The sequence below is a fragment of the Eschrichtius robustus genome, chromosome 10, assembly GCF_028021215.1.
Source record: "Eschrichtius robustus isolate mEscRob2 chromosome 10, mEscRob2.pri, whole genome shotgun sequence".
Classification (NCBI taxonomy): domain Eukaryota; kingdom Metazoa; phylum Chordata; class Mammalia; order Artiodactyla; family Eschrichtiidae; genus Eschrichtius; species Eschrichtius robustus.
In genome coordinates, this window is record NC_090833.1 from 103,965,508 (window position 1) to 103,977,766 (window position 12,259).

Here is a 12,259-nt window from a genome sequence, read left to right on the forward strand (position 1 = left end):
GGTCCTGCGGCCCCTAGGTGTGGGGTTTTATAGCCTTAATGATGGTGATTAGCGCGGCTCCCCAGTGATTCTGCCAACACCTAACTGTGCTCTGGCCACCTTTCCATTGAGCCCTTCTGGTGCAGCCCCTGCTCCTTCCCCTTGAGCGAGGTGCTCAGGGTGGAGATGGGGGTGGGGATGGGGATGGGGGAGCATGAGATTTCTTCTCAGTTCTCTGTGGAGATTCTCAGAGTCACCTGGGTGACCCAAACCCTAGTGTGGTTGACTTTTTACCAAATGTAAGCCCCTCCCCGCCCTGTTCCAGAGCCTCCCCACCCCCCCATTCTCCCCTTTGGGCTGCAGCCTGCCCTCCGGCTGTTCTCACTTCGGGCCTTTTTTGCCAGAATGTCCCTCTCCGCCAGGCTCCTCCGTGTCCATCTAGGTTACCTTTGGTTGGAAGCGGGGGTGGGAGACTGCAGAAGGATGGACCCCCCCAACTTTGAGCCCCCGTCCCTCTGTTTCCTTCACGCCCTTTGACATCCCTGCCCCTTCCCCCGCTCTGCTCAGGAGTATCCAGCAGCCCGTCAGACGCAGCAGAGCATGCTCCCTCTGCCTGGCCTTCCCTGCACAGCCCCCTTCCCCTCAGTATCAGGCCGGGGTGTGGCCGGGGGGCACTGGGGCGCCAGGACGGGGCGGGGGGCACGGAGGCCCCTCCCCTGGATACCCTTCTCTCCCAGGAGAGGCGGGGAGGGCTCTAGGCCTCGCGGCCACTCTCCCCAAATAGGTCTCTGGCCACCCTAGCAAGACTGAGAGATGGGGGATGGGGGCTGAGGCCAGGGAAGCCCAGCCCAGCCCTGCCGGGCCTCCTCTGCGCTCCCAGCTTCCCCCTCATTCCTTTCCAAGTCATCCCAGCCAGCGGTTTGTTTAAACAAAACAATAGCAACCTAAGCTGGCTGTTTCTTTTCAATTCCCCACAGGCTTGGGTCCCACCCAGAGTGATAAACAGGCCTCTCTCCTGGTGTGAGCGCAGGGAGGGGGTGAGGGTGAGGATGGGCCCTGGGCCCGTAAGGTCAGAGCAGTGTGGAAAGTCTGATCGGAGCCTCGATCAGGGTGGGGAGGCTCTCCGTCCCCTCCCTTTCACTCTGGGGAGTCTTTTCTCCCCGACTGGGGCCAGCTTGGCAAAGACACACGCAAACCCTTGGATTCGTCAGTAGAGCTGGCGGCCCTGCCTGCCCGCCTTCCCCTGCCCGCTGCCCCTGAGCTCAGCTGAGGCAGCTGCCGCCGGGCCCCGAGCAAAGGGCATTGATAGCCTTGAGAGCCTTTAGGGTCTCTCCGGAGCTTGTCCCATGGACAGGTGCTGGTCCTTGCTGGAAGGAAGAGCATGGAGGGAAGGCTCTGGGGAAGGACCAGGCCGTAGAAGGGCCCCCTGAGTGTGATCAGCACAGCTGGTATGTAGTCGCATTGGGCTGAATATTGGCGAAGCTCCCTCTGGGCCATAAATCTTCCCTCCTTGGTCTGTCCTTGGGGGCCTAAAATTTCTACCACAGAATCAATACCTGGTGGGGGACTTAGGAAACTAAATCCAAAGGGTGAGAAAATTGAGTCCCCAAGATCAGACGACTTGTCCAGAGCCTCACGAGCACTGAGTGGGAGAATTCCAGAATGTTCCAGGAGGAGGGGGCCCCAGGCCCTTCGACCTTGGACCTGCAGTGCTGACCTGTGCCTCTTCTAGGACATCATGACAATCCCATCCCTCCTCTAGGAGGCGTTTTTGGGAAGACCATTATTAACGTACACAGATATTACCCAGAGGGCTCTGGGGCTGCTGTGGAAGTGGCCTACCTTTCCCCTCCCTCCATGTGAAAACGTGAGGTCTCCTAAAACGTCTTCGTGGCTTGGAGTGTCACATGTAGCCTGAAGTCACCTTAGAAAACTGGAAACCTCTGGGGACGGGAGAGATTCAGGGACATTTTGAAGGCAAGAGGGGGAAATCTGTCGTTCAGAGCACTTCCCAGGGAGACTGGGCTGAGGGAAGTGCCCTGAGGGTGGCGATGAGCCCAGCATTTGCGGACCAGACCCCATACCTGTCAAGTCTGAGCAGTGCAGAGCTTTAGCAGGAGAGCCTCAGGAGGGGAGGGGCTGCCTCACCTCCACGCCCTCCCTGGCCCCCAGGTACGCTGCTCCTCTTTAAGGTGGGCCCTGGGCACAGACAAAATTTCCTTTCCCTTACTATACCTAAGACAGGTGGACATTTTCAAAAGGAACTTGTCTAAATGCTGATTTAAAAGAGGAAATAATGACTGAAATGACAAACGGCATAAAAGTGGTTGGATTTCTAATCCTCAAGACCACTGAGAAGCCCAGGATGGGTTTTTCAGGAATCGGGACAGAAGCACTGGAGGTGTTTGGTCAGTGTGCTTTGGGAGGATGTCCTGGACCCTTCTGAGACACAGGGACTGGGTGGCCTTGGGAAGGCAGCTCCTTTCCTTATCAGCATCCTCTGCAAATGGGGAGCCCGATACCCATCGCCCTCTTAGCAAGGAGAGGGAGGAAGGGGCAGAAAATTGCTCAGTCGGACCCTTAAATGCTCAGGATATAAGATAGTCTCTCCTCTTTCTTAGAGGTTGGTGCCCGATGTGTGCATGTGTGTGTACATGTGTGCATCCGTGTGTGTACACGTGCATGTGTGTGTCCAGGGCTTCCTGGCATGGGAATTAGCACAAATTATTCTAATTGCGGAGAAGAATCTCAACTCTATGGACCCTTTGCAGGAACTTCCTGGTTTATAGACATGAGATTTCTTTTCCAGCTCTCTCCCAGCTCAGGAACCCATTGCTGGCTTCCCTGGTGCTGCAGTGGTTAAGAATCCGCCTGCCAATGCAGGGGACACGGGTTCGAGCCCTGGTCCAGGAAGATCCCACATGCCGCGGAGCAACTAAGCCCGTGCGCCACAGCTACTGAGCCTGCGCTCCAGAGCCCGCGAGCTGCAACTACTGAGTCCGCGTGATGCAACTATGGAAGCCCATGCGCCTAGGGCCTGTGTTCTGCAGCAAGAGAAGCCACCGTAATGAGAAAAGCTCGTGCACCACAAGGAAGAGTAGCTCCCGCTCACCGCAACTAGAGAAAGCCCGCACGCAGCAACGAAGACGAACACAGCCAAAAATAAATAAAAATAAAATAAATAAATTAGTATATATATAAAAAAGAACCCATTGGGTCTTGTTAAGCTAGTTTGGAACTGGCACATGAGATGCTTAAGAAAAGTTGAGGTTCAACGGAGAATCACAGCAACTCCATTCTTAGACCAGGGTGATGCAGACTGTCACACAGTCTGAGTGGCTTGTCTCAGGACAAGTAAAGAGCACAGTGCTGGAAGCTGGGAGCTGACCCCCACCCCCCATCCTACATTTGTAATGAGCTTTTAGGGTTTATTCTCCAGGGCACTGTCCAACAAATGGATCTCACAGCAGCCCTTGCGTGGGACGGGCAGAGATCGGCCTCCCCATCTGACTGGAGAGAAACCCAGAGAAGCTTCAGCTTCTCAAGGTCAGGGACTATATCCTCTCCATCTTTGTAGCCCTTAGGATGCTTTGCACATAGTAGGGGTAGTAGATGTTATCCATGCCCTGGCCCATCCCCTGGCTCACCGACTCCACTTTCAACCTGCTTCTCCTGGTCCCAGGGCCAGCACTGGCCTCCCGAGCTCACTTCACCCCCTGTGCATTAGGGCAGATGTGCTGGGCCGTTAATGTTCCCTGGCAACAGCTCTTAACCAATGGCTGATGGGAACTGGTGCGTAAGTGCTCCAGGTACCCCCAGTGGAACTTGTTTGCTCATGAACCTTCCTTGGGTGCCTTCCTTTTCCTGTCTTACCCACTGCCTTACTGGTGCTCTCTCGTGTCCCCTTCAAAATAAATTACTTGTACTGATATCCTTGTCTTAAGCTCTGCTTCTGGGGGACCCCAAGCTAAGACAGTAAGGGTCCAATAAACATCTGTGCGATGAATGGAGAGACGAGTGAAGGCTTTGTCCAAGGTGTCCTAGGTAGCTGACTCTTGGTCCTGGCCTCTTCTGATGAGACCTCACTGCTGCTGTCTGGACCTGGATCTTTCTGCCCTCCCGGACCAGGCCCTAGAGTTCCCTGACAGAATTAGTCCCTGATATATTAAGCCCTTGGAAAACCACAAACAGATGCGCCAACTAGATGAAAGTCACCTTGATCTTTTGTTTCTTGTCCCCTTGGGGACAGCCAGAGAGCTACATTCCCTGAGAATGAAGTTTCCAGAGATGCCCCTACCCCAGGCTGGGGAACCCCTTAGGTAAGATTTGGATTGTGAGGTCTGGAGGGTGGGGAAGGGGCCTGGCTCAACACTGGGCCCAGCTGGGAGGCTGGCCCAGTTTCCTCACTTCCCTTCAGTTACCTTCAGGCAACTGCCCGCCCACCTGGGCATACGTGAAGGCCCCAGGTACTCGGGCTTGCTGAGCCCTCGAGCAGAGGGTCAGCAGCACATTTCCTTGAGTGCTAGGGAGATGATTTAATCTCTTCATCCACCTCTTTCCATCTGGGCAGGAGGATGTAATCACTTCTCCTGCCTGGCTTCAAACCTCAGCCAGAGTGGGAAGTTTTACTTTTTGATCTCTGGGTGGGTGGGGTGGGGGGCATCGGGAGAGTCCTGAACTGGAAAGGTGAGATGCAGAAGGGTGTAGTGGAGATGAGGAAGAGCAGAGGGAGAAATGAGCAAAACAGCAAGCAAAACTCGAGGAAAAAATGGAAAAAAGGGGAAAATAGGACAGAGTTCCAGGCTCTCTGACACTGGCACCAAACGAGAAAGCTCCCTGCTGTTTTACACAGCTGCCTGCAAGCTGCCAAGTGGCAAAGGATCTAGGAAAAGGCACAAGATTCGAAAGTGCTATCCAGCAATCTGTGGATTCTACAATTCACTAGGGGTAAGTAAGTGGAAGGCACTGACAGCTCCTGGGCTCTGAGATCTCCAGGGGCTGCGTCTGCCGGGCCGCCTAACACCCGCCTGGAGAGGACCCAGCCCCGGAGACTGTGCCTGCCCCAAGGGAAAGGCTGTGATCAATTAATCCTACGGCCTGCTTTTTCGCCCTGGGGCTGGGAAAACGGGGGGCCGGCCACCAAGGCGGGTGGAGTGGAATCCGTGGGAAGTGCTGAGAAGGAGGCACAGACATGAGCCCTTCTGAGAGCCAAGTGCTTCCAGACTCCAGGGTGTAGGATGGCCAATGATTTTGTGCACCGGTTTCCCTCAAGAAGTGTCAACATCAAAGACCTGATAGTCTCCTCCTGGCACCTTCATGGGCGGTAGACTGCATGGCGTTTTCTAAAGATGGATTGCACCATCTTTAGAAAACGCCAGTGGATGGCCAGCAGATTCTGGTATTTGGCACCAACTGGCACAGGACCGTTGGGTTTTGATTCCTAGCTTGGCTTCAGATCTGGAGTCAGTTACTTCCCTGGGTCTCCAGATGCCAAAATGAGTAGGGGTGAGGTGGGGTGTTGCTGGTCTGCTTCTTGGCGTAAGTAGTTACCCAGATGGGAGGAGCTTCACCACTCTCCACGACACTGAGTGAAGAGGCAAGATTTCCCAAGGCCAGGGTCAAGGTTACTTGTGGTCTAACAAGTACAGGTTGTCTAAGCCCTTTGTTCCAGGCCATATGGAGGTGCGAGTGGTTCCCAAATAAGCCACCGTGTCTTGCACCTGTGTGTATGTGACAGTATCTAGCATAGAGTTAGCCCCGAGGCATGATGGCTGGGGAGATGGGTAGTTAAATGAATCAATTAATGAGAACCCCTGTGAAATAGAAAATAAGAAATATGAATTAAGACACATTTTATGGTATTGAGGAGCTCATGGTCTAGTGGGGCAGATACATCAATAAAGAAATAACTGTATTATAGGTCTAAATAATTGCAGTCTATAGGAAATGCTGAAGGAGCAGAGAGGATGGAAATTGTAATTGCTTGAGGATAGTAATCAGGGAAAGCTACTGAAAAGAGGCTGTACTCGATCTGGGCTTTGAAGGGTATGTAGGAGTTTTCCAGTTTTCCAGTGGACAGGATAGGGAGAGGAGGGGCAGTTTACGTTGAGGAAACTGCATAAGCAATCTATAAATATGTCAACAAGGTGTGACAGGAACAGGTGGGTCTGGAAGAAGCTCAAGCTGAGGCTGGAAATGTAGGCTGGGGTTAGGCTTGAATGGCAGGCAGTGCTTCTGATTTCTGAGAATTGCAGCCATCAGTAAACCAAAGTTTGGGCCCACAGACCCCAGGCAAGACTCTTTCTGTCTTCCAAATTCTCAGCAACTGTGTCCCAGTAGTGTCATCAAAGGGGGTTGGTCAGCTGCCTCTCCGGTCAAGAACAAATCTGGGTGGGGTCAGGCTTTGGGACACTGCCCATATGTGGCAGGTCAGAGCTGGATGGAGCCGATCCCTGCGACCATGGCCTCACTCAGAGCAGGTGCACCTGGGACCCCTGAACCCCAACCCATCCCTTTTACAAACCGTAACTTTTTCAGTTTTAGATCATTAAAGGACAGCATGTTCATTGTAGAAAAAACTTAAAACACAGAAGAAAATAACTGGAAAGAAAAAGAATCCCCTGGATCATTCTGCATAGAGGTAGCTGCCCTGAGAACACCAGGGCTCCCGTCTTTGCATCTGGGTCCCAAAGCTTCTCGTCACGCAAGTGCCAGCTTTGAGCCCCTGGTCCCTTCTGGGGTCTGCGTGCCGGACTCCCATCTGCTTGGGGAAACGTGCCTTAGTTACTCTCAGTCTCTGAAGCTCAGAGACTGGTATGGACCTCAGGAGATGGTGGACCCACCCCTCTTTGACCCTGGCCTGTCACAGGTCACCCATTCTCAGGACGTAGCATCTAGGTAGGGTTAGGAGGAGGGTGGGAAGGAAAAAAGGAATAAAGAACACAATGTATGGTCTTATTGAACCTGTCCCACTTAGAAATAGCCAAGAAATATTAAGATAGATTGAGAGCAAATATCATGGGGTGATAGCTAAATATAATTATTATGCATCAGTGTCAGCTTAGGCTAAAGACTGCCATTTCTAGACACACGGAACGAACGTCGAAGCTTTCAGGACCAACAACAGGTTGCTGGAATGGCTCATTTATCTGGAATTGGGTATTTTTCATAAGAACATTTCCCTGATCTCTTGGATCTTATATTTTTAGCTCCCCAACTCCTTTCATCTTAACTATTTTGGATAGCGATCTTATTAAAACACTAGTTCTCATGTTCTTCAACACACACACACACACACACACACACACACGGATAATACCTTATGTAATTTTAAACACCATTGTGGTTGTCACAGTGAGTAGCCAGTTTTGCACCCTATGACAGCACAAGACTGCAATGCTCAAAAACAAATACAAAGAACAGTCTTCCGCCTGCTCAAACCTCCTCAGGGTCCAATAATTTAATATTGACGCCGTGGTCAGTACATAAAGAAAGGGGAACCACCTCTTGCAGGGCACCTACAACGTGGCAGGCATTCCGCCAGCATCTTTAAGCAAGTTAGATCACTCCGGTCCCCGCCTCGCAGCCCGTTTCCCGCTAAGGTGCGGTGACCCTCAGGAGACCCACCCCTGCCGCCAGCACCGCCATTGGGAGGATGAAGACCCTCGGTCCTGCTGAGGGAGCTGAGCTTCGTGGTCTGGTTTCTGGCGCTGCAAGAACCAGGGAAATGTTGCCATCTGGTTAAAAGCAGCCCCACTGGATCAGTGACTGAGCTGTTAACCCAGCCGTTCCAAAGGGCAACCTGGGCTTCAGTCCAACGTCATTACCAATTAGCTGCATGACTTTGAGAAAGACACTATTTCCCAGTGTCTCAGTTTCCGTACCTGTAAAGTGGCTGTGATGATGATACCTGCCCTGGTTTCCTCACAGGCTCGTGAAGATGAAATTAGGAAATGGGATAGTCTGAAGTCCCACGGTGCCATCTGAGGGTAAGGGTCATGACGGTTCCCTTCCCCGGGCTCAGCGAGGAAAGAGAGGGGTGAAGCCGCTGCTGGCCAGGCTATGGGGAGACACTGCCCCCAGCCTCCGTCTGTCCGCCCTCAGAACCCATCCCGCGAGCTGTGATGGGCCCAGGAAGCCTCCTGGCAGGGTCAACCACATGAAGCTAATGGCTGTGCCATGGGCTCGGCAGTTACTCAGCTGTAAACGTGGGGCCCTTCCTGCTGGGCCTGCACTCACCCAGGGTGCGCAGAGCGCGTGGCACATAATGTTTATTAATACGCTTTGATGAGGGGCGTTAGTATCTCCTAATGACACCATCTGAGCCCGCCTCCTTCCTTCTCTTGCTCGCTCTCTCCCCCATCCCATGGAGACACACAGCCGCTCAGACAGAGACGAGGGCCCCCAGAGGAGGGACAGGAGGCAGAGCTGTCCCAGGAGGCAGGGGCTGGGATGGGGGTCGAGCCACAGGGGTCAGACAGAGGATCCAGGGTGAGGGAGGAAGTAGCATGCTGCTGGCTCGGCTGTCGGGTGAGAAATTGGCCAGAAAGTGCTTGGTGATGGGAGCACGGGAAGCAAAACAGTGGCAAGACTTTTCCAAAACTGGTGGGAAGGCGCGGGAGCGGTGCGGGGTGGGGTGAGACTGGAGAAGCTGGAGCTGGGGAGGGGCTGAGCCCTGGATGGGAGCAGGAGGGAGAGCCACTAGAGGTCTTCGGGTCCCTCGAGGGCAGGGCGGGGCTGAGAAGGGGGGGCGGGGGTGGGGGAGGGGTGAGAGCCAGGGGAGGGGAAACGGTGAGTCACGCTCACTCAGGCTCACACGCGCTCACAGCCACACACGTCCACACACTCCCAGCACCCCCCATGTATGCACACACGCTCACACACACAACACGTGCACTCACGTGCACGCTCACAGATACATGATCACACACCCCTCAACTCACACATGCCCTCACACGCTCACATAGATACGTGTCCGCAGTCACGCACACGCTCACGCACAGCCTCCACGCGCTCACACACGCTCACTATACACACAACACGCTTAGTCAATGTACACTCACATACACCCCTCCACCTACACACAGATGCACACATGCCCACACACACTCACACATGTTCACATATACACGGTCACACACACAGAGCCCTCCACCTCGCACACTTATGCAACGCACATATACACACAACACACAGGCACGCTCACACACGTGCTCACATGTACACACACATGCTCATACAACACGTACTCACATACACATACATACCCATGCTCACGCTCTCACGCACATACACTCAACATGTGTCCACATACACTCACGTATGCATGCTTGCACAGGCGCTCATACACACACGTGCTCACACGCGCTCCCTCTCCCAGGCAGCCTTTCATTGGTGGGTATGTCAGGGGCGGAGCATGAAGGGGGCAGCAGGCTGCAGGGCGCGGGGGAAGGGGGCCGGGCAAGGCTAAAGCGTGGACCGTGGGATTAGGAGAAGTGGGTGTGGGAATCTCCAGGCAGAAGACCAGGACAAAGAGATGACTGAGTAGGACTGAGGGCTGTGAGTAAGAACTGAGCTGTTCTCTGTCACCCTCCGGAGTGTGAGCGCCAAAGGGGTGGGGATGCAGGAAGGAAGGGGAGCCCTGGCAGGAGAGGAGTTCAGCTAGGAGTGGAGGCGTCCCTGTCCCTGCCCTCCTGCCCTCCTGCCTCTGCTGTGGTAGGACGCTGCAGGCTGACCTGCCTCCTCTCCCTAGAGCTGAGAGCAATTAGGAAACACTGCCCGTTAATCCCCAAAACAAACAGGGCTTGAGAGACTGCAGTCCAGCCAGAGGGGAGGGAGTTGCAGGGCTGCCTCCTCAGGCCCACTCTTATCGCCTTGAATCTCTCATCTCCAGCATCTAGTCTTTCTGGCTGGGTGGCTGCAACCCCAGAAGAGACCAGGAGGAACTGGGGAGGACCAATAAACTGGGAGGAGGTGATCTGCCGAGATCTTTGCTCCCCAACTCCAGCTGGACAGAGGGGGCCCAGCAGCCCCCTAGCTCCTCCCTGGCCTGGGGAGTAGTACCCCAGGGTTTGTGAGTGGTCAGGGAGTGCTGGCATCTGGAATGATCCCAGGGTGCTTGTGAGAGCTACATGGGGGCGCCCCCAGGTTCACAGGGTAGGGACCACCTTCACCGACGGCCAAGGAGGCTTCTCAGGGTGCCTGGCTCAGCAGTCTCCTCTGGATCCTGGCCCTCCTGGTCCTTCCATCTCCTCTCTTTTTGCCTAAGCCTCCCCCCACCCCTCCCGTACCATCCTGCCCTCTACCGCCCACCAGGAAATGGCCAACTGTCTCTGGGCTACTCTGTCCTCCCCGTGTACCATCTATGGGATGCTGGCTGTCCTAGAGAATCCAGGCCCCAGAGGCTGGCGGGTCCTCAGTCAGGCTCCTGGGCTCTGTCCTCGGCTTTGTCTCCCTCCTTTGCCCTATTTTTTGTTCCATACTTGGCTCCAAGGCAGAATCTGTACTTTGGGGCCTCTCCCTGCTTCCCCACCAAAAGGGCCCAGGCCTGGGGCAGCCTTGTGAAAAGGAATGAAGGAAGGGAGGAGAGAAGGAAGGAAGGAAGGAGCGAGGGACTTTCTGGAAGGAAGCTTGGGGATCAGGACTTTTGAGCAAGAAAATATGCTGGCAAGATTTGGAGGCTCCGTGAAGCCCCGTGCTCCTTAGAAAGGGTGATAATAAGCAGAAACAGACCTAAGTCTCATTCAAATCACATCTTGCTCTTTTCGGAGGGACTGACAGTGAACTTGGCCCCAGTCTCTAGCCCCCTGCTACTCAAAGCGGCAGGCAGCATCACATGAGAACTTGTTAGAAATGCAAATCTTGGGTTCCACCTCAGACATAATGTGAATCAGGATCTTTCTTTTAACAAGAACTTGCGGTGATCCGCATGCACCATAAAGTCTGAGAAGCACTGCGGCAGCGTCGCGTCGTGCTCTCAGGGCCCTGGGGTCTCTGGACTGGGCGGGGGACTCCTCATCAGAACTGTGGTGGCAGCAATGGTGGGAGCCACCTGAGCTCTTGTCCCTGACACTGTCCCATTTCAGGTCTCTCCCAGGCTCAGGAGCCCCCGTGGGATCACCCTTCCCTGGGCAGCACCTGGCTGACCTTTAGGTGCTGCGGTGGCCCCAGCTCTCAAGTCAGATTATTCAGACTCCTGGGCGGTCGCAGGAGGTGGGGAGGGGTTGGGGCCCCGGCCGGGACCGGGAGACATGAGGCCTGGCGTGCACCCTTCTTCCCTGCACCCCTGCTTGGAGCCACGAAAAGCAGGCCCGGTCAGTGAGTCTTGGTGTCACTCACTATTCTGAGCCTTTGAGTCTCTGGCCTTAGGCAAGGCAGCCCCTCCTGCTGGAGGGGGACCTGTGTAGCCACGTCTGGGTGCACTGTTTGCTGGGTGCTCCACGGGGTGTTGGATACACACGCACTGGTGCTTCCTTCCCCCCATCATGCTCCCCACTCCCGACTCTATTTGAGGAGGGGGAATGTTTATTCCCCAGGTGTTTATTTATTAATTATTATTATTTTTTGGCCGCTCCGTACAGCTTGTGGGATCTTAGTTCCCCAACCAGGGCTTGAACCCCCTGGACCCTTGGCAGTGCACGGAGGGAGAGCACGGAGTCCTAAGCACAGGAGCACCAGGGTAGTCCCTCCCCAGGTGTTTAGAAATCTCTGGGGAAGGAGGAGGCAAGAGAGCCTTGCTCTTTCTTGCAGCCTGAGGACCAGAGGAGGGTGTGTGAGACGGCGCAGGTGGCAGGTCGGGGTCTGCTCTGGGGGGGAGGGGGGGGGGTCTGGTCCCAGCAGGAGGGCTGCAGTCACGTGCCTCCCTCAGCCTTCTTTCTTCACAGATGCCCATGCAAACTTGCCATCCCCGACCAGCTGCCAGGCTGCCCTCGTCTTCCTTGGCCATGCCATGGGTGGTGCGGTGGGCCTTCGTGCCCCTGCCTGCCTGTGTCAAGGCCAAGGGAACGGTGAACGTGGCCCACTGGGGCCGAGCAGTTGTCAGCCGGGACCAGGGCTTGCTCTCATTCTGTTGTGTCACCTTTTACAGTGCCCGGCAGGCAGATGCCAATCTGGGGAGCTTGGCAATCACAGTGAAAAAACAACAGAGACTGAGGTCAGTAAACTCCACTCCACCCTGGCCTCACATCTGGTCCCATCCGTCTCTGGAATGCTTGGAAACTGACATAATCCCAGGGAGAGGAAGGGGGATCTACAGCCCTCTCTGGCAAGGCCAAGTGAATTG

At 54.7% G+C, this 12,259-nt stretch overlaps 1 protein-coding gene across 1 annotated transcript in view; it reads right to left on the reverse strand.

The window, feature by feature from the left end:
* PEBP4 (phosphatidylethanolamine binding protein 4) overlaps positions 1-12,259 on the reverse strand; it is a 209,091-nt gene that overhangs the window by 14,687 nt on the left and 182,145 nt on the right. The window lies entirely within an intron of this gene.